This window comes from Felis catus, chromosome A1, assembly GCF_018350175.1.
Source record: "Felis catus isolate Fca126 chromosome A1, F.catus_Fca126_mat1.0, whole genome shotgun sequence".
NCBI classification, from domain to species: Eukaryota; Metazoa; Chordata; class Mammalia; order Carnivora; family Felidae; genus Felis; species Felis catus.
This window is the reverse complement of record NC_058368.1, coordinates 145922775-145944744: the sequence shown is the minus strand read 5'-3', so window position 1 is coordinate 145944744 and position 21970 is coordinate 145922775. Positions and strand designations below refer to the sequence as shown.

Sequence of the window (21970 nt, the reverse complement as noted above, 5' to 3'; positions counted from 1 at the left end):
ACTCTCTGTCCCCTACCCTGCTCAGGCTATATCTGTCTCTCTCTCTCAAAAATAAACATTAAATTTTTTTAAATACAAAAATAAAAAATACAAGTTTTATTGCTATTGATTTGTAAGTGCTTCCACGTTTATAAATTTCTGAATTGTATTCTTTAATGATGATGATAATATTAATAACAATACTAATTATACATACTCATCTTAAGGCAACCTTTTGTACAAATGCTTTTGGACTCTCTTAGGTAATGACAACCACTTCCTCCTTTGTGCCCTCATTGCAACTGTACACGTGTCCATCCTGGCTGCACAGGATAAACACCTCACTGTTTATTTATAGCACCAACCCCCTACTGCTAGATATTAGCTTTTTGTAGTGACAACAGTAAAGTAGGATGTATGGTATATCTCAATAAATATTTGTAGAATGACTCCAGGAATAAATTATTTCCCCAGCAGTTTACTACTTCTGCATCATTTGTTGTATCTAATTGATACTAAATTTTTCATATAAGAAACTAAAATTTTACACTATCAGGTGTGGATATTTTACAACTCAGATCAGTATTGGTGTAGCAGTTACATCCACTCTTAACCTTGACTTTTTCTATCCCATCAGTACAATAACACTCAGGTAAGTGCTGGTATAGCCCAGGGAATAATTCTCTTTCCCCAGCAATCTGTCTTTGTTACCTACGTTCAGAGTAAGCCTCTGAAAATTTAAAAACTAAGAGACATGGAAGAGCTATTGTAGTCAACCTCCAATTAATTAGCAATTCATAGCATAATTACTAGAGATACATGGTAGGATATGTCAGAGTGCCAGCATTTCTTTTATTTTTTTTAAGTTTAGTTATTTATCCTGAGAGGGACAGAGACAGCGTGAGTGGGGGAGGGGCAGAGAGAGATGGAGACAGAGAGAATCCCAGGCAGGCTTCCTGCTGCACCCACAGAGCCCATCGTGGGGTTTGAACTCATGAAACGGCAAGATCATGACCTGAGATGAAACCAAGAGTGGGATGTTTAACTAACTGAGCCACTAAGGCGCCCTGCCAATATTTCAAATCTTGAAATATCTGACTTGAAGAAATGCTAATAATTCTCTCTAAATCTAGCAGATAATGCTTGCAGGTCTGAACTATTCATATCAGGACTTTTATGAGTGGTGAATTAAGAAAGAAGAGAAATATAAAGTTAATACAGCAAATTCTTTGCACATAGCAGGTAACCAAGTCACATATCTCTATGCATACAAAATTGTAACTGTATTACTTTCTTGGTGAAATGAATCTTTTGTCATTATACAGTAACTTTTTATTATTCATGTTTTAGTGTCTTAAAAATGCTTTTGTTTGGCATTAATTTTACATTAGATTTCTTTTGATGAGTGTTTGTCTGGTGTATTCTTTTCCATACCTTAATTTTAGCCTTTTTGTGTTCTTACCCTTTAAGTATATCTCTTTCAAACATTGTAGGCAGACTATTTTTGAAGCCAATATGATAATATCAATCTTTTAAGCACAGTGTTTGGCCTGTTTGTATATAATTTGAATGCTGACCTGTTTGTTATTATTTCTACTATCGTATGCTGTATTTATACTTTGTCCTATTTTTCTTGCCAATTTTTCTACCCTTTTTGGATTGTTTCTGCTATTTTACTTTCATTTTTCCTCTTTTACTATTTTAAGTCATATACAACCTTTGGTACCCCTTAACATTATCACTATCTTTCCTTTATGGATCATTTTTTCTTTTCTCTCCGACTGCTTTCAAAATCTTTAGTTTGGTTTAAGTGTTCTCCAGTTTCACAACAATGAGTGTAGACATGGATTTTTTAAGAAATTTATCCTCCTTGGGATTTGTTGAGAATCCTGATTTTTGGACTGATGTTTCTCTTGAGCTATGAAACCTTAGCCATTGATCTCTAATATTGGCTCCCATTGTTTTCTCTTTTCATAACTGTAAGCAGATATCTTTAGACATTCTCATTCTATCACACTTCCTATGTTTAACTCATTTTCATATTTTCCCTCAATGTCTCTCTCTCTGATGTATGTGCTGGACGATTTTCTCAGATCTATCTTCCAGTTTCTTAATTTTTCCTTCAGTTGTATTTAGTTTATTATTTAACCTGTCCATTAAACTTTTATTTTCATTTCTGGAAGTTCTTCTATGGCCTGATTTTATAGTCTTTTAGTTTTACTCTTATTTCTTTATATGTTTGAAGATAATCACTTTATGCTTCTTCCATATTTCCAAAATTTGAAGTCCAAAGAGGTTTAATTCCTGTGCTTATTTCTGCTATCTTTGAGTTTGTTCTGTTGCTTATAATTTGGGTTGTGTGCTCTTAGGTTGGTGATAATCCTAAATTGAAGAGGCATTCCTTCAGAGAAGTTTTGTATTTGTTTCTTGCACAGACTCTGAAGCATTTAGGGTCACTTTAAATTAATTTCCTATTATGAGTTTCCTCAACTGCACAGGTAGCCCAAATTTTAAACTCCATACTCATGTAATGGTTAGCCTAGGTTACAAATTCTCAGGGGAAAATTCTTTTTTCGGCTGTAAAGACAAATTAATTTGTTGTCTCCCTTTTCAAAATGGCATAAATTTTTATTGCCTACTCTGCAGCATTCTTGATACAATCCTCACCTTGCACAGATGACTACATGTTTCTGTCTGGTATGTAGCTGTTAAATCCATGACCCTATGTTTCTGGGCTGACAAACTCTCTAGCATTAGGACAGGTTTTCGGTTCCATTTTCATTTTTGGTCCCTGGGATTAAAATATAGCCTTATTTTACTGACATGAAATTAATATTTACACTGATAGAAGAAACTATATTCTTCATTTGACTTCTTGAGATTCCTTTTCTGTTTCATTTTTATTTGCTTTTCATGTATATGATCCATTTTCATTTTTTTTTTCTAATGATTACTCATCTTTGAATGGAGTCAGCTTTTTGCTGAAGAATGGTGTCAGGAGCAGTGTTCCTGACTTGGGAATACAAATGCATCTGCATCCCTGGAAAGTAACTAAAGATTGAGATGTTTCTGCTCTTCACTGCCCTATCAGTAATAGACAGCAGTGGTTCTGGTGCAAAATAAGTCCTCAATAAATACTTTTTAAAGTTTTTATTTTAATTCCAGTTAGTTAGCATACAATATAGTGATTCAACACTTCCATACATCACCTGGTGCTCATCATGACAAGTGCACTCCTTAATCCCCATCACTTATTTAACCCATCCCCCACCCACCTTCCCTTTGGTAACCACCAATTTGTTCTCTATAGTTAAGAGTCTGCTTCTTGGTTTGTCTCTTTCTCTCTCTCTCTCTCATTTTTCTTTTTGCTCATTTGTTTTGTTTCTTAAATTCCACACATGACTGAAATCAAATGGTGTTTGTCTTTCTCTGACTTATTTCACTTAGCATTATACTCTATAGCTCCATCCACATAGTTCTAAATGGCAGTATTTCATTCTTTTTATGGCTGAGCAATATTCCCCCCCCCCATACACACACACACACACACACACACACACACACACACACACACACATATATCTTCTTTATGTATATATATAAAATCTTCCTTATGTATTCATCAATCAGTGGACACTTGGGCTGTTTCCATAATTTGGATATTGTAAATAATGCTGCTTTAAACATCGGGGTGCATGTATCCCTTTGAATTAGGGTTTTTTTTTTATTTTTTTAAATAAATACTCAGTACTGCAAGTGTTGGGTCATAGTGTAGTTCTATTTTTAACTTCCTGAGGAAACTCCATTCTGTTTTCCACTTTGGCTGCACCAGTGTGCCTTCCCAGCAACAGTGCATAAGTGTTCCCCTTTCTCCACATCCTCACCAACACCTGTTATTTCTGGTGTTGTTGATTTTAGTCATCTTGACAGGTGTGAGGTGATATCTCATGGTAGTTTTGATTTTCATTTCCCTGATGATAAGTGATGTTGAGCATCTTCTCATGTGTCTCTTGGCCATCTGCATGTCTTCTTTGGAAAAATGTCTAATCATATCTGTATATTTTTTAAATGGATTATTTGTTTTTGGGTATTGAGTTTTGGAAGTTCTTTATATATTTTGGATACTAACCCTTTATTAGATATGTCACTTGAAAATATCTTCTCCCACTCTGTGGGTTGCCTTTTAGTTTTGTTAATTATTTCCTTCACTGTGCAGAAGCTTTTTACTTTGATATAACCAAAATAGTTTGTTTTATGTTTTTGTTTCCCTTGCCTCAGGAGACATATCCAGAAAGAAGTTGCTATGGCCAATGTCAGAGAAGTTACTGCTTGTGTACTCTTCTAGAGCTTTTATGGTTTCAAGTATCACTTTCAGGTCTTTAATCCATTTTGAATTTATTTTTGTGTAGGATGTAAGAAAGTGGTCTAGTTTCATTCTTTTACATGTTGCTGTCCAGTTTTCCCAAAACCAGTTGTTGAAGAAATTGTCTTTTTACCACTGGGTATTCTTCCCTGTTTTATCTAATACTAATTAACCATATAAATTTGGATTCATTTTTCTGAATTTTCTATTTTGTTCTATTGATCTTTGTGTCTATTTTTGTGCCAATACCATACTGTTTTGATTACTACAGCTTTGGAATATAACTTGCAGTCTGGAATGGTGATGCCTCCAGCTTTGCTTTTCTTCTTCCAGGTTGCTTTGTGATTCTTTGGTGGTTCTATACAAATTTTAGAATTTTTTGTTCTATTTCTGTGAAAAATGTTGTTGGAAAAAAAATGCTGTTGGTATTTTGATAGGGATTGCATTAAATGTGTAGATTCCTCTGGGTACTATAGACATTTTAACAATATTCATTCTTCTAATCCATTAGCATGGAATGTCTTTCCATTTCTTTGTGTTTTCTTCAATTTCTTTCATCAGTGTTTTATAGTTTTCAGAGTACAGGTCTTTTACCTCTCTGGTTAGGTTTATTCCTAGGTATCTTATTTTTGGTGCAATTGCAAATGGGATTATTTTCTTACTTTCTCTTTTTGCTGCTTCATTATTGGTGTATAGAAATGCAACAGATTTTTGAACATTGATTTTGTATCTTGTGACTTTACTGAATTCATTTACCATTTCTAGCAGTTTTGGGATGCATTCTTTTGAGTTTTCTATATATAGTGACACATCATATGCAAATAGTAAAAGTTTTACTTCTTCCTTACTGACTTGGATGCCTTTTATTTCTTTTTGTTGTCTGATTGCTGTGTCCATAAGCACTTTTTGAAGAAATAGATGGATAACTCTACAACCAAAGTTTATCTTGGACACTTACTCTCTGTGCCTGTTTTTTCTTCTTATCTGGGTGCATATTTTTTTTTTCCTTTAAGTATGGCATTCAAACATCCAGGCTTCTTCATATAAAATTCCTGGTATGGTAGATTGTTTCTTCTTCGCCTTATCATTTATGTAGGCTAGGAGGCTACAGCAGAGATAATTATCTCCCTGAACATTCTGAGCTTTTTTGAGCTAGCTGTCAAGGAACAGTCTTACTTCTAGGTTTGCCCACAACCGAGCTCTTTTGTCTTTATTTAAAGAATCATTGGTGAGGCTTTTCAGGACTGTAACACTTATTTGTAAAGAAATTTTTATCCTGCTTGATGTCTAAAGAAGCTTGCTTGGGCACTCAGCTCCATTTTTTTTTTTTCATTGGTGCAGAGTTCTTAGTATTTGGAAGGTTTGCTTTATAATTTGGGGTTTCAGGTTGTGTCTATTTCCTTGTTTTATTAAACATGGAACACTTTTCCCTCCGGTTTTCACTAATTTATTATTCACAACTGAGTTTGAGAAAGCATGGGAGTGTTAACCCATGGAGTTCACTTCTTTTGAAGTTCAATTTACCCATGTATGTCCCTCTCTTTTTGTCATTGTTAACATCATATTTTCACTGCCAGAATACACTGCATATTTTTCAACATCCAGCTGAGACTTTTCTCCATAACCACATCTCATCCTGCTATCTTAAGGGTTTTTTTTTTATTTTCTTTTTTTAAATTTACATCCAAATTAGTTAGCATATAGTGAGAATGATTTCAGGAGTAGATTCCTTAATGCCCCTTACCCATTTAGCCCATCCCCCCGCCCACAACCCCTCCAGTAATCCTCAGTTTGTTCTCCATATTTATGAGTCTCTTCTGATTTGTCCCCTCCCTGTTTTTATATTATTTTTGCTTCCCTTCCCTTATGTTCATCTGTTTTGTCTCTTAAATTGCTCATATGAGCGAAGTCGTTATTAACTTTAAGTTAGGAACAAGAAGATCATCTGCTGCTTTTCTCCCTGTAATTTGTGCATCAACACATAATATTTCAGTGACTGAGCTCTGGGAAAAATTATACAAAAATGAATCCATGATTATAGTAATGCCTAATGGGCAGCCTAATTGCCTAGATATCTAAGTTGAATTCCTTTATATTATTGATTTATATGCAATAGAGTTTCCAAGTGGTGACAGATTTAAATAATACATAATTTCATAAATTTCCATTCCATTCCATTCTAATACATTCCAAAAGAATGTACTATAACATGGCAGATCTATAGTTTATGTTTCCATGTTCTAAACAGGATCAAATTTTTTTTTACTTTGATGAGATCTAATTCATCAATTTTGCTTTCATGGCTCATGCTTTGGTGTCAATGTAAACTAGTTTCAATGGAAACTAGTTAATTAGGCCCTAAGTATCAAATTTATGATCTTTGTTTTATTAAGATTCTGTTTCTACCTAAATGAACCAGTCAACAATGGGCTCAAGTTCCTATTCCATAATAATGTGCTCTAACACTCTATTTATGTTCACATATACTTCAGTAAGTATAATGCTTCCAATAACAAAACATATATAAAATATTTTAAGTTTTAAAAAAGCAGTGTGTGATTGTTTTCCACCATGTATAGTTTTTTTCTCTCTTATATCTGTTAGAGTATAAGATAACCAACAAAATGAAAAAAAAGAAGCATAAATATTTTGCTCCCAGTATCTCTTCTAAAAGTGTGATAAATCTATGTTCTTTTTACTTTATTTTAGCCTACATCAGATATTACTTTAATACTATCTTTAAGTCAAAATCTAGAAGATTTTATTTACTTTTAAGTGTAACCAATCTACTTTGGGAAAAGAAACAAATCTTGCCAAACTAACATACTTTCCAAGTGTAGAAAGTACCTTGTAGGGTTACCATGATTCAAAGTTTCTGAAATCTCTAATGGCATTATCAATTGTTGGAAGTGGAATTTTCTTCCCTTTCTAGATAATGTCCAGATAATTATCTGGACATTATGTCACTTTTGTACACTGAATATACAATCAGTTCCACTATAGTGCTTGTTCTGAAAAATGAAAATTTGTTTCAAAGCAACCAATATGTTAGGAAATAATTTGAGAATAACACAGACTTTATATTTCTTTATGTGTAATTTTGACTGCAAGAAGCAGTAGGTAAAGAAATAAAACTGCTCCTAAGCTCAACAACCAGATAAGTAGCAATATACAAAACAAAATACAGACATGTACACATCTCAGTTTTTAAACATCTACCAGCTTCCTCGGTTCCTTGCATGTATTATGAGCCACACCCATACATCATGTGTTACAACTTTTCCTCCCATGTCAATTAATTCTTCCTTCCTCCACTTCACAGTAACTCACAAGCTGCATCCCTTGCAAAGCCCACTTCCACTAACTAACTTCGGGTCTTTATCAGGGCAAAGAGTCATATTTAGCATGGTATTTATGGGTTCTTGAACCATTTAACAGTGTAAACTGTGCTACTAGCTTTATAAAGTTCTTATTTTTTTTAATACGTCACTGAGTAAAATTTAGAGTGATAGGACCCCCAGCCCATTTTTCACTTAACCCCTATAGGTATTTTGTAAATTAAACTTTTTTTGTTTTGAGATAATTGTAGGTATTTTGTAAATTAAACTTTTTTGTTTTGAGATAATTGTAGATTCTTACAACATGCTGTTGTAAGAAATAATACTGACTTATCCAATGTATACTTTGCCCAAACATCCCCCTAGCCCATAACACCTTGTAAAACTATAGTACAATATCACAGCTAAGATATTGTCATTGAGATACTCAAGATATAGAATGATTCTAACACCACCGGGATCCTTCCTGTTATTGTTTTTAAGCTATTCCCATTTGCCTCTTGGTTCCTCTTCTCCATCTTTAACCCCTGGCAACTACTAATCTGTTTTTCATTTCTACAGTTTCGACACTTCAAGGATTTTATATAAATGGAATCTATGGTGTGTAACCTTCTAGGGATTGGCATTTTCACTCAGCATAATTGCCTGGAGAGCCATTAGAGCTATTGCATGTATCAATAGTTTGTTACTTCTTATTGCTGAGAGCATTCTGTGGTATGGTATACCACAGTTCATCTATTCAGGGTTGAAGAGCGTCTAGGTTGTTCCCAGTTTGGGGCTATGACAAATAAAACTGCCATGACACCCATGTATAAGTATTTGTGTGAACATAAGTTTTGGTTTCTCTGGCATAAATTCCCAGGAGTGCAAATTCTGGACATTTTGGAAGCTGCATGCTTAGTTTAAGAAATTGTCAGACTGGCTGTACTATTTTACATTCCCACCAGCACTGTATGAATGAGCCCATTTCTCCACATCCTCACTGGCATTTGATATTGTCATTATTTTTTATTTTAGCCATTCTCACAGGTATGTGGTGATAACTTATTGTGATTTTAATTTGCATTTTTCTAATGACTAATGTTGTTGAATATCTTTTTATGTGCTTTTTTACCATCTGTGTACCCCCTTCAGTAAAATGTCTCCTCATGCTTTTTGCTTATTTCCTAATTGGATTGACTTGTTTCCTTTTTTACCGTTATGATTTTAGAGTTCTTTGCATATTCTAGATACTAATCCTTTGTAAGCTATATGGACAGAGAATTTCCCCACCACCCAGTCTATAGCTTATTTTTCCATGTTCTAAACAGGATCAAAAGTTTTTACTTTGATGAGGTTTAATTCATTAATTTTGCTTTCAAGGCTCATGCTTTGGTGTCAAGGCCCTATGGTTTCTGTTAAAACAATTCTTCATAGTGTGTGGTTTTTAGACATGCACATGTCACATTACAGCAGAACTGACTGTACTTTGGAGAAACAGAATAAAAAATATTAGGGTAGCACACTTTTCATCTTAAAATAAGCTGCTGTTGGTTCAATGAAATTCTGAAAGCCCAATTAAATTCTGGGGTTCCAACTAAAACAATTTGGAAAATCCGACTTTAGGTCTGGTTTTGCGTTGCACTAAGTTCACCAGAGATATGGCAATTATCGGCTTAATTCAACAATACTGCTTAACTCAGGGGAATAGATCTCCACAAGTTTAAATGTGGAGATTCATTCGGTTCACAACAGCACACAATGTTTAGCCACTAGTCCCAATGGTTAGTAGGAAAATATCTGTCAATGAATTTAGTACTCTTGTTAAAAGATCTTTTTATCTCACGGATTTTCAATTAAGCAAGACCTCTATTACAACAAAAAGCTGAATGTTTTCCAGTCAGCCCCTGAGGAAAGATACCATTTTGGCTCTGAAAGCCATTATGAAAATTTGACCTTTTTACCTTTTCCTGACCAGGGCTTTTCCAGATGCAAATTTAATGGTTTAAACGCTGAATGCTATCGGCCTCATAAAGCATGAAACCTCCTCTCATCAAAGCAGCCATCATAATTTAACTGGTGAGGCTGCCACCGTGCAGTGGGCTCCAGCCGTGTTCCTGCCAGAGAAGCCATCAAATCAGTCCCGCTCTTTCTTCAGCTTTCAGGGGTACTGAGAATTGACCTCGAGTTAGGTCTCTTCCATGTAGAGGAAGGGGAGGGAGGAAAATAAATTATTACATAAAACAAAGACTTCATTATTTGGTACATATGTTATGGTTTACCCCCATTTCATCCTCTGAACAAGGGATTGTCTGCCTTCAACTTTTCCAGGGCTCTTAAAATCCCTCTTTATAGTCTGTGCAGTCAACTTAATGAGGACCATTTGAGGAGCATAAGCGAAATGATGTCATTTGGTCTCTCTCTCTCTCTCTCTCTCTCTCTCTCTCTCTTTCCTTTCCCCTAACTACAGGATTTGATCCACCCTGAGTGGGATGTAATATGCACACAGTCTCAGAATTATTAAGATGAAAGCTTTGACTTGCTTCAGAGCACCAAACTAATTCCCGTCTCTTCTACCATTCAGGACCATCCTTCTAGATTCACCCAGAATTCAGTGAACACCAATGTGCCAGGCATTATGCTAGACGTTTTCATTTCATAGAGGTTCATCTTACCCTCATGGCAATCTGCAATGCTAACTTACGCAGCTCTGGAAGATTAGTTTTAGACTTGCCTCATTATATTACACCCAGTGGACTACTAGAGCCGGGGTGTGCTGGCTTGTAAGAACTGATGGTTAAATTTTCCGGAATTTTGTGAGCACTTATTCAATACAGCCATTATTAATACTTATATTAAACAAACTTACAAATAAATACATTGTATTTAAAGCAAAGCTAACAAATACTCCTCAAATTCATCACTTCCTAGTTACTTTACTAGTATCTGTGCCCCTGAGGTTGTTTATAGTTATTGTGTCTGTGTGGTAAAAATACTCTTGAATGGTGTGCGACTGAGCATCAACCACCAGTTCCACTTACTGTGATGTGATGATGGTAACCTGAAATCAGCACTGGTGGGAGTATTTACACTATGGAAATCAACAAATGCTACAAATCAGGGGTTTTGCCTTGCAGACAGGTGGTTGTTAATAATTTACCAACACACCAACTACACTTTTCCATGGTTTATATGTTGTACTATGAAAAAATACTTTATTGACTGCAAGTTTTGTGGATAACTGTTCACCAAAATAAATTACCTGCATGACAAAAAGCCTCTCTGTGTCTTGAACTCTGGAAGAAATCAGAACCATATTTAAGTTAAATGCATTCTTTTGTAGTAGAAGAAAAAGACCTCCATTTAGGGACTTGAGCCATGTGCATCATACAAATCCACACCTGTCTGAGCACAGTGGGTGAGGCCTCAAAGACAATGTTGGCATGAGAAAATTAAGAACCCCATATGAACTAACATATTCTAAGGAGAGAAAAATGTGATTCATGCAAGTAGGGACCAGCGGCAGTTGTATGAGCACAGGTGGAATGTATACTGGCCTCCAGCTCTTTCCTCCACCTGAGGTTTTGTGCCAAAGTTCTGTGCAATGATGCCTCTTAAAGACAGAAAGCAACATCACGAGAAAATATGCCATTTCACTAAGATCATTATATGATACTGGCAGCATGAGGCAGACCAGCTTTGTGGCCATGTAATAGTGTATCATGAGCTAGGGTAGAGAATTCTTCTTCACTTCTGCAAGACGCTAAACCAAGATTTAGGCAACCCAACACAAGATACAAAGCAGGAAAGTTCACAATGTCTTGTCTAGTCTGGTCTGGTCTACATCTGGAGTTGATTAGAAGTCCTAGAGGACCCACTGCATCATGGAGAATCAGATGGGGTCCAAAGAGTTCAACATCGCTATAAGAGACAAATGGGAGAGGACAAAAAGTGAGAAAGCAAGAGTACTTATAAGATACCTGAACAGCATACCCAAGTGTGTGCTGGAGAAAATGGAAGACTCCACCTAGTGGCCTGGGTATTGTTCACATGACCACATATAGGCCCAAAGGACTTCTTGAACTAACTGGGAGAAATTTAAGAGCACTAAGGCCCCACTTTTTTCAATATAGGAAACGAGTCAGAAAATACTACCCTTTCACTGTCATTCAGACCTAGTTTTCGTCAGGTTAGTGGGCTGGACTGGGACCAAACTGGTTTCTCATTAGTAGTTCCAATGTCTTATCCATGTTCTAAGATGGGAGGACTTAAATTCTAAGTGAGAATTTATATTAATGGAATTCTAAGTGAGAAGTATCTGGTACATTCTCTTTGACATTTTCATCATAAAGCATCTCTCTTGATGAGTTAATAAAACAAAGTGTAACAAACTGCAGGTCCCCTGGTTTTGACAGACTGCTATTAAAATATTTAGATTTTAGTCCCAGCTCTGCCCTCTGTCACTGAGAGACCTTTTTCAAGTCACAAAACCTCTGTGTCCCTCCGCTCACCACCAACAATTGGAAGATTCTAACATCCTAGGATTCTAGGGCCAATCCAAAGGAAACCATGCCCACAAAGAAAGGTGTTTCCAATTATTCAACTGGCCAAATAGTCAATCACCGGATAATCTTCTTTGGGGAGAAATCTTCATAGAAATCTTTGAAAAACATCTGGCCTAGAGGACAGTGTTAATGACTCTTTTATGTTTTAATGTACCAGATCTCCTTTTCCATTTGCTACACTGCAGAGAAGACTAATGCCACAGAAGCCTCCCCAGTGACTCTCCAAGGTATTTCCATAAAAATGTTTCATACCTTTCAGACTGTACATTTCATGTATGTATGGGAAATACATGTCTGTCTCACAGCTCAGGTCTGAAGTCTTCAAGTACACTTACCCCACTTCATGATTTAGAATAAATCAGGCATAGACTGAGCATTATTTGCATCTTTTCAAGATTCTTTGTCCACTAAGCTTGGTTAAAAATAAGTAAATAGCTTCTAGGTGTGCTTAATTGCTTATTATTTTTAATGTAAAGGAAAGAACTTACCATGGAAGTAATTTTCAGATAAGTTAACATTCAACTGTTGAACCAGGATAAGAAAAACTCCCAGAAAGCTACTACTAATAATAAAGGCATTTTTCTTTTTTTTTTTTAATTTTTTTTTAATGTTTATTTATTTTTGAGAGAGACAGAGACAGAATGCAAGTGGGTTGGGACAGAGAGAGAGGGAGACACAGAATCTGAAACAGGCTCCAGGCTCTGAGCTATCAGCACAGAGCCCGACGTGGGGCTCGAACTCACGAGCTGCGAGATCATGACCTGAGCTGAAGTCGGATGCTCAACTGACTGAGCCGCCCAGGCGCCCCAATAAAGGCATTTTTCACACATTGCTACAAAGTAAACAAATAAGGGGTCTGGTACTTCTCTCAAGAGAAAAGCAACTTGTAACAAAAACAAAAAATTGAAGGTAAGTAGCTGTATGGGTATCCCTCTCCGACCAAGACACTGGGTGGGGCTCATGGGTTGAGCAGTTGCTTGTCTTACCAAGTTATGTATAGAAATTCTTTACTGGTAACTAAATGAGAGAAAGAGATTGTAGTAGAGTACAGGAGAAAAGAGCATATTTATCTTGAGAAAAGCAACAATTTGTAATCCTTAGAGACTGACTACCCACCTAACTCAGCCATTCCAAAATACACACTGCTTTGGGCATAGCTGCTTAATACTATGCCATCCATGGCCTCTCTATTTAATCTGGGTGACATTGCCATTCAATCATTTGCTGAGAGAAAATCATGCTGTATGGGCCTTGATGGAAATTAGAAAGGTAAGAGGAACACTTTTCCCTAGGTCTCAGAGTTTAAAATTTTTTTTTTTAACGTTTATTTATTTTTGAGACAGAGAGACACAGAGCATGAATGGGGGGAGGGTCAGAGAAAGGGAGACACAGAATCCGAAACAGGCTCCAGACTTTGGGCTGTCAGCACAGAGCCCGACGCGGCACTAGAACCCACGGACCGCGAGATCATGACCTGAGCCGAAGTCGGACACTCAACCGACTGAGCCGCCCAGGCGCCCCCCTTTTTTTTTTAATTTTTTTTTCCTTAGGTCTCAGAGGTTTGATTGTGGATCATCAAAATTTATGGTGAGTAACAGAATAAACACTGGTCCAGGAGTCCAGAAACCTAAGTTCTGGACATATATATCTGCCTACTGTTGGGCTGTGGTTCCTTTGGCAAGCCACCTAACCATTCAGAGTTAGACTAAATAATAATCATGTTCCCTTAAAGTAATCCATATTTTAGAATTCTTGCAAGAAACCATGAATATATTTTGTAGATAAATCATTTTTAAGCCTCTCACTGAGTGAGTGTTAATACTTGGACATTTTGGAATACATATATGCTCTGAGGGCAACTGAAATTAGTGTGATTACCCCACATTCCGTATTAGGAACCTCTGAATTGTTAAAATGGCTGATGGGCAATGAATCTAGAACCCATTTAGTTAGAGAGAAGGAAAAAAAATACAGCTCCACAGTCGTCTCAAAAAAATCCTGATTCTTTAATCTCCTCATTCCAGTTTGATTTGAAAAGATAACAGAATGCACAACACAGAATATCAATATGTTATGGGGAGGGGAGAAAATAGAAGTTAAGGATGGGAATTTATTATATTGGGTCAACTTGTAGTCCTCTACAAATGATTTAGACCTACTCTGTCTAATATTGTGGGCACTAGCCATGTGACTATTGAGCATTTGAAATAGGCCAGTACAAATTGAGATGATCTTTAAGTGTGAATGCACACTGATATTTGAACACTTATTATTAAAATATCAATGTAAAATATCTAAATGATTTTATGTTAATTACATGTTGAAGTGATTATATTTTGGATAAAATATTTTATATTAATTCTACTTTTTCCTTTTTAAAATGTGCTTATTAGAAAACATAAGATTGTATATGTGGTTCCAACTGTATTTCTGATGGACATTGCTGGTTCAGAGATTGTGCTGACCTTTTATGAACCCTGAAAGATTTCTGTTTCTCAGTGCGTAGCCAAGAACCCAGGACTAAGATTGTAGGGTAGAGCTGGCAGTAGAGGAAAGAGGGAGGCAGACTGGAAGGTAAAGAATTTAGCACTGTGCCCAGAACTATAGGTTTGTCATTTTTGTTGTCTTCCAAACATTTTCTCTCTCTTATTAGATTTCCTTTTTTTCTTTTTGAACTCAAGATATCGTGATTTATAGACAGGAGTAGGTCTTCATCTCTTCCTCTTATATAATTCCAGAGCAAGAAAACTAGCAAATCATGGAAGACCCACAGGGGCCACGAGCACAAAGTGAGCTTCAGAAACTGACAGGTCCTGATGACTATGGCAGACACTGGGAGTAACCTAACAATTTCCATACCTCCTTACAGCAGTACCGAGTTTGGGTCAGGTATTTAACCTACTGGGCTGTTTACTTTTCAGAATTCATTTGTCTAAGATATCTATTCACAGAAGAGAAAATATGAATTATTAATAAACATATGACAAGATGCTTAAGAGCAGAAATAGTGAGAGATATTTAAGACAAAATGAGATGCATTTCAAATTCATCAAATTAAAGTTATTTAAAGGCTGATAACAGTAAATGTGAGCAAGGATATACAGCCATGGGTAATGTCATGAACTGCTGGTAGACGCATACATTGGTACAACATAGTAGGATAATCCAGCAATATATAGTGTATCATCATGAATACACTTCAAGCTAGCAACTCCTCTTCTGAAATATTTACCCTGGACACATGGAGAAGAATGTTTATACAGCAGTATTTGCAGTACTCTAATCAGTATAAAAATGTAGTATATTATGTAATGGAACATGATATAGCAATTAAAATAATTAACTGAGATTTCATGTATTAATATTTATATATCTCCTCAACATAGCTGTGATTGAAGAAAACAGTTGGAGACTGACACTTACATGCAATACCATTTATATAAGGTTTGAAGATAATATATTTACTGATATATGTCTAGTATGTATCTGATATATATATATATATACACACACACACACACACACACATACATACACACACACACACACATATATATGTATACACACACACACACACACATATATGAGATAACAAATTCAGAATAATTCTTACCTCTAAAGAGACCTCTCCATCAGGAAAAGATATAAAGAACTTTCACTTTATATGTAATGTTTTATTTCCTTTGGGGGGGGGGGACAAATGTGATAAAATTGGCTAAATAGGGACAAGCTATTCCTAACTTCTGTTTAGCTAAATCAGAAGTATTCACCAATTTCTCAATCATGCATTCATTCATTTATCTATTCATGTAACAAACAAATTGTGTTTGAGTACCTACTCTGTGCTAAGTACTGGTGATGTAAAGAAGGAGAAGAGTACTGGTGAGGGATTTAGAGCGGCAGTTGGGGGCATAAAACACAGGCATTTGGTTCTGCCTGACACAGTGGTTGGGGAGGAGCTCAGAGAAGCCTCCCTAAAGGATCAGTCCCCATAGCTGAGCTTCAGTAATAAAGAGTTAGAGAAGAAAGGAAATACAAGCAATGAGCCTGGACACTTAGGGAAAATGAGCAAGAGAGCAGAAATCCCTGTATGAGCAGAGACTTAGGGATAACAGCAGCACTGTTTCTGATCAGAGACTACATCTAGTTTGGTATGGCTGAGATAGGAAAGACTGGATTGGAAATGGAGGTAGGAGACAGGCAGGTCTCCCACAATGAGGCTGTACGTGGGAGAAGTACAGATTGCTTGGGGCCTTATGGGCCATGTAAGGATCTGTTCTTCACTCACTAGGCAATGGAAGGTCAGTGACATGTTTCATCAGGGAGGGTGCATGATGAGACTTAGATTTTATTGTGACAGGTCAGAGAATAAACTGGAAAGGGAGGGCAACCCAAAGCAGCCAAGCAAGTTTAGAAGTAGTCAGCTCTGAATGACAACCTGAACTGGGGCACTGGCAATGTAGGGGATAAAAGGGCATGGGCTCAAAGAACATTTTAGATGAATTCGTATTTGGAAATGAATGGATGTTAGTGCATGATGACACAGTCAGGGTGACTACTAAGTTTCTCCAAATAAATCCCTGTCGTGCACAGATAGCACTTTAGGAAGTCAAACATAATCACATACTGAACCAATCTGGCCTCAGAATCCAGTGTTTCAGCCTCTGTACCACATCCCTGCCTTTACACAAAGATGATGCATTACAAAGGGCCATCAGTATCCCTGGAATCTGTTGCTTCTGCCTCAATCCTTTTTTCAAACATGAGGGTAAGTGTAAAACCATATGTGTATGCTAAGACTTCCTTTCTACAGCTGGGATTTATGGGATTTATGGAATTTTCTGAATATATCTGATGTCGTGTAAGGGAAAAGAATCCCAAGATATGGGGTGAATGAAGACCATTAAATATAAATGGCAGAGAAGTTTAATGAACAGGGTTGCTCAAAGTGTCCTTAGCATACTCTACTTGAAAGCCTTCCCCAGTTCTCTTTCAGAAAAACTAAAGAGTGGTAAGTAATTTTAGAAGGACCATAATAAATTACAAATAGTAAGATATTACATAAATAACATATATGAATTTCCAACATGTGTGCTTGTCTGTTTGATTGGTTCCTTACCAAAAAAAAAAAAAAAAAAAAAAAAAAAAAAAAAAAAGAAGGGGGAGATATTAACTTGGAAAATATTTAAATGCAATATCCAAATCAAACGTGAACATTTGGTGACTGCTCTCCTTTGGAGATATTTTAGTTTATTTATCTAAGGTTTGAATGTAAAGTTTCATCAGCCTCTCAGAGTTGTTAAAGGTTTTTGCCTTTAGAATCTGTGCTCCATAAAACCCTCCAATCACTCTCTACCAGAGACATAATATTATACAGAGCAGCCTTGTGTTGATTTTTTTCCAACCATCATACACTTTGGGCCAAGAACCACACACTAGGAAAAGCAAACCTCCCCAATGCATCACCAGACTATTATTTTTTAATGTTCCACATTATATGAAAGAGAAAAATGTCTTCATTGTGACTGAATGCATATAGGAACAAAATTTGAAGCCTTCTGAACGGACAAACATCAAGCAAATTCTAGTATGACCAGGAGGAGTCTTAAAGAAGAGACTGAAGCCAGTCCACCCCCACAACTCTGCTTGGCCTTTGATTTCTCTTTCCCACTCCTTTACAGTAAGAGCAATGAATATGGCCTCTTCTGGCTTGAAAGCTGAAACTGGAACTGTTTTGTCTGCAATGGAGTGACCTGTGGAAATGTGGATCCATCTGTTGGAAAGACAGCACTCTTTAAAATGTGAAGGTTTTATAAGCTAAGATGATGAAGGAGACCCTGGTCAAAATCAACTGATGAATCTCCAAGAGTCAAAAGAGCAAGAAGTGCTTGAATATTGGGTATTTACAGTTCTCCCCCTAAGAACTAACAGTCTCCACACCTGGGAAAAAACTTGGACCAAACTATGAATGTACGTGTCTACAGTGTTCAAACCACCCAAGGCACTTTTCACTGGCTAGCATATTTTGCCACCTAATAAAATCAGGTACTCGGAAGTTCCATATTTGCTTTGCCACCTCTTAGTTTACCTACTCCTGATTTATAATAATCCACTAAAATAATAGGGATAATGATGAAACATTTGGAGAGCTGAGGTTTTCTCTCCTGTCTCTGCATAGACTATTTTTTCATGGGCCTCTGTGTTTCAGTATCTTTGTGTGTTTCTAAAATTCACTACAATTAAGCTGCCTCTCACCACAGCACCTCTGCCAACACTAGCATTGGCTTTGATTCTCCCTACCTCTGTCTGGGAGCAGGGCCCAATGGAGGAGAGCAGTTTGTTCACTAGAGACCCGGTGGAGTTCTAGACTGGCACACTGCTGTTCTGGGCTTATTGCAAATGGCACTGTCAAAGTGCCATTGACCCTGAACTCAGGGTCAGAAATCCCTGTGCATAAAAAGCAGCAGGTGGAGAACTGAGACTGACCTAGAGCCTCATATCTCTTACCAAACAAACACACAAGAAAGAGGAACTCACAAATTCCTCTCAATCCACTTTATTTGTGCTATCTCATCTGCAGAGACAGCTCTTCAATTCTATACTTAAAAAGTTAGATATAGGTGTGAGAAAGGGTAGAAACAAGATGAATATTAAATTCATGAGGAAACTAAGTCTTTGTTTTGTCCTGCAACTAGGAGACCTTGAGCAACCAACTGGGGCTTAGACAATGCAGTGAATGGCTCAGGGCTCTCTGGGGCACCACTTGTCACTGGCTTGTCAAGTGCCCCTGACTTTTCCCTGGGCACCTATACAACCCTCATGGTTCACTGTCAGCATGCTTCATAGTCAGAATTCATATTTACACATTGCATCACTGGAGCATGCCAGAAATAGATGTTTTGCACCTGTCTTTTCCTTTTTGGGGCCTCTCTGGCAAATGTCATTCATTTTTCTCATCTCTCAGGTCCCTGTTTGTCTAACCAAGTAGACAAGCTGATCAGACCCTTAGTTCATAGCTGACAATAGCTTAGAATATTAGTCTTCTTCAGAGACACTTGTACTAGAAAACCTTCACTTATTACCCTTTTCAAAGAAAGTGACCCCTGGTGAACGTTGGGAGGTGGGGGGGAAAGGGCAGAATATCAGCATAAGACTGGTTCTGATAGGTATATTTAGAGTGTCCTATACTAGCAGAATCAAAAGAAGTCAAAGTTGATTTGAAGCAAGAGCTAGAATGGGGGACTAGACCATTAACCTTTCACCTTCATAGAATGACCTCTCCTTCTTACAGTCTGTGTCATCTTGTGGCTGTCATCTACTCAGCTCCCAGCCTCAAGTCTCCAGTTATGGAATACACTGTCCCAGAGTCATAGTTCTCTTCTCCACTCCAAGCCCTTCTTTCATCCTGGATGACTTCCACAATCATATGTTGGGCAGGGGGCATCTCCATCAACCCCACCCACAGAGCTTCTTACTTCCTCAAACCAACAATCTTCACCTCTACTCCACCCCAACTTCCCATTCTCATGAGCACTTCCCAGGCTCTCTTCATCACTGAGGATTCCTTCATCCAGAAATGCCTGAGCAAAGCCTGAGGCCCTAGCAATCTCACCCTCCTGATTCCCATGTAACAGCTCTTCCATTTGAGGCCTTCAAAGCCTCTTACTCTCCCTTCTCCTAGACCATAACCCTCCTCACAGATTTGTCTCCTTCTCTACTCTCAGAGGCCTCATAGCATTACTTCAACTAAATCCTCACTGAGGAGGGGTGGGGAGGGGGTGCCTGGATGGCTCAGTTGGTTATGCAACTAGAATCCTCAGGGTCCTTCTACGACCTGCCCTCCATTTTGGCTCAATCTCCTTATTTACCTCTTAGTTTCTATACACAGAATGCTAAGTATTATTGTATAAGTACACACACACACACACACACACACACACACACACACTCACAAACATACACAAATACAGAATGAATTCATGAGAAATGCACTGTCTGAATTAACTTGAGTCCAGCAGGCTGCAGTCCTTCTACAGGGTCCTGGTCAGCTTCCTCTACCATTTCTTGAAGTTGCTATCCCAATCATAACCATGTTTTCTAGCCCTTAGCCGTCACCTCTCTGCTATCCATGTTCTTTGTCCCATCTCTTCTCATCCTTTTCAAAACCAGGACTTTCCATCTTCACTATTTTCTTCCCCATAGTCCATAAGCAGATTTTTCACTATATTTTATATTTTTAAGATGTTCTTCCCACTCTATGTCAGCCTCTAGTTATTTCCCTCATCTCTCTCCTACCCTTTATAGCCAAGATCCTCAACAGAATAGTGTAATATATCAACTTACTCGCATGCCAGTCACTCTTCAAGCCACTGTCACCTGACCTGTCCACATGATACCACTGAAAGAGCTCTGAAAAAAATAAGTAAAACCTTTAAATTTCACTTTGCAGCATTTGATAACATCAGCTTTTCCTTCTTCTTAGACCCTCTTGTCCACTAATGTCTCTGGCTCCTTCTTCCAGTATTCTTTACCAGTTCCTCTTTTGCTGTCCAACTCTTAAATGTTTTTTTTTTTCCTAATGAAACAGCAAGGATCCAATTCCATCACTTCCTGGCTGTGTGACCTTGAAGGGATTTCTTAAACCACCCCAAGCCTTGATTTGCTCTGCTGTAAAATGAGAATAATAGTACCTACCTCCAAGGATTATTTCCAAGGTTAAGTTAATTAGCACACAGAATGTGCTTACAATAGCTTCTGGCAAATAGCAAGCACTCAATAAATGCCAGCTATTGTTGTTGTGCTTATTGTGATGATGTACTTGGCACTTTTCCCACCCCATAGCTCATATAGGAAGGTCTCACTTCCACTTCTACAAATATTTGCATCTGATGATTCCTCTCAAACTCAGTATGTTAAACACTGAACTTGTTACATTTCCTCTAAAAAATTTACTCCTCCTCTACTAGTGGGAATGTCTATGAATGACATAATTATCATTTATTCATTCTTTCAACCAATATTTATTAGGTGTCTGCTTTCTAACCAGGCACTGATCTCTTTGCTGGGGATAGAGAGATGAAGGCAAAGTCCCTGCTCTCGTAGGTAATAAATAAGCAAACACACAAATGTTCTCTCAGGGAGTAAGGAGGTCTATGAAGAAAATACAGCAAGGGGCAGAAATTGACTTGGCAAAGGTGGAAGACACTTTTTTTAATAGAAAGGACAGCTAGGGGTATCCTCCTGGAAGAAATTACTTTTGATCAGAGAGGTGCCCAACCCTGGGCACGAATGGATAAGTAAATTCTGACATTCTTGTCTTCTTAACTATCAGGTCAGTGCTCCAATCTCCTTCCCTCTTGCTGCTGTTTCAGGACCCCATTTCTCCCATGTCAGTTATTCCCAGAATTCCAAGCTTCTAGAATATTTGGTTTTTTTGCACAATGAAACCATGATTCTTTCCTTAGGTGATACATATTAGCATGTTCCAAAGTACATTTCATGGAAAATTCCCCTGGGATCTATAGCCAGATAACTCTGAGAAATATTGGGTTAAAGTTAAACAGGTTTCTTTATAGCAGAACTAATCAGACTATTTAATAAGCTAAGACACATTACGAATTTCTAAGGTGGGATAATAGTGGCATAATGGAAATCACCATTTCCCAAAAGTATTGTACCATAGAACCCTTTTTTAAGGTGCAACTCATAGGACTAGTGTTCCCTAGGACAAACTTTGGAAAAGGCTT

The 21970-nt window shown here is 37.3% G+C and overlaps 1 protein-coding gene and 1 long non-coding RNA gene across 3 annotated transcripts in view; one reads left to right on the top strand and one right to left on the bottom strand.

The window, feature by feature from the left end:
• LOC123378999 overlaps nt 1-21970 on the bottom strand; it is a 255936-nt gene that overhangs the window by 41590 nt on the left and 192376 nt on the right. The gene's annotated exons all lie outside the window — the stretch shown is intronic.
• Nucleotides 12017-18285, top strand: LOC111561306. The gene is made up of 2 exons (XR_002743734.2): nt 12017-12451; nt 17906-18285. It is a non-coding gene; the product is annotated as an uncharacterized LOC111561306 (long non-coding RNA).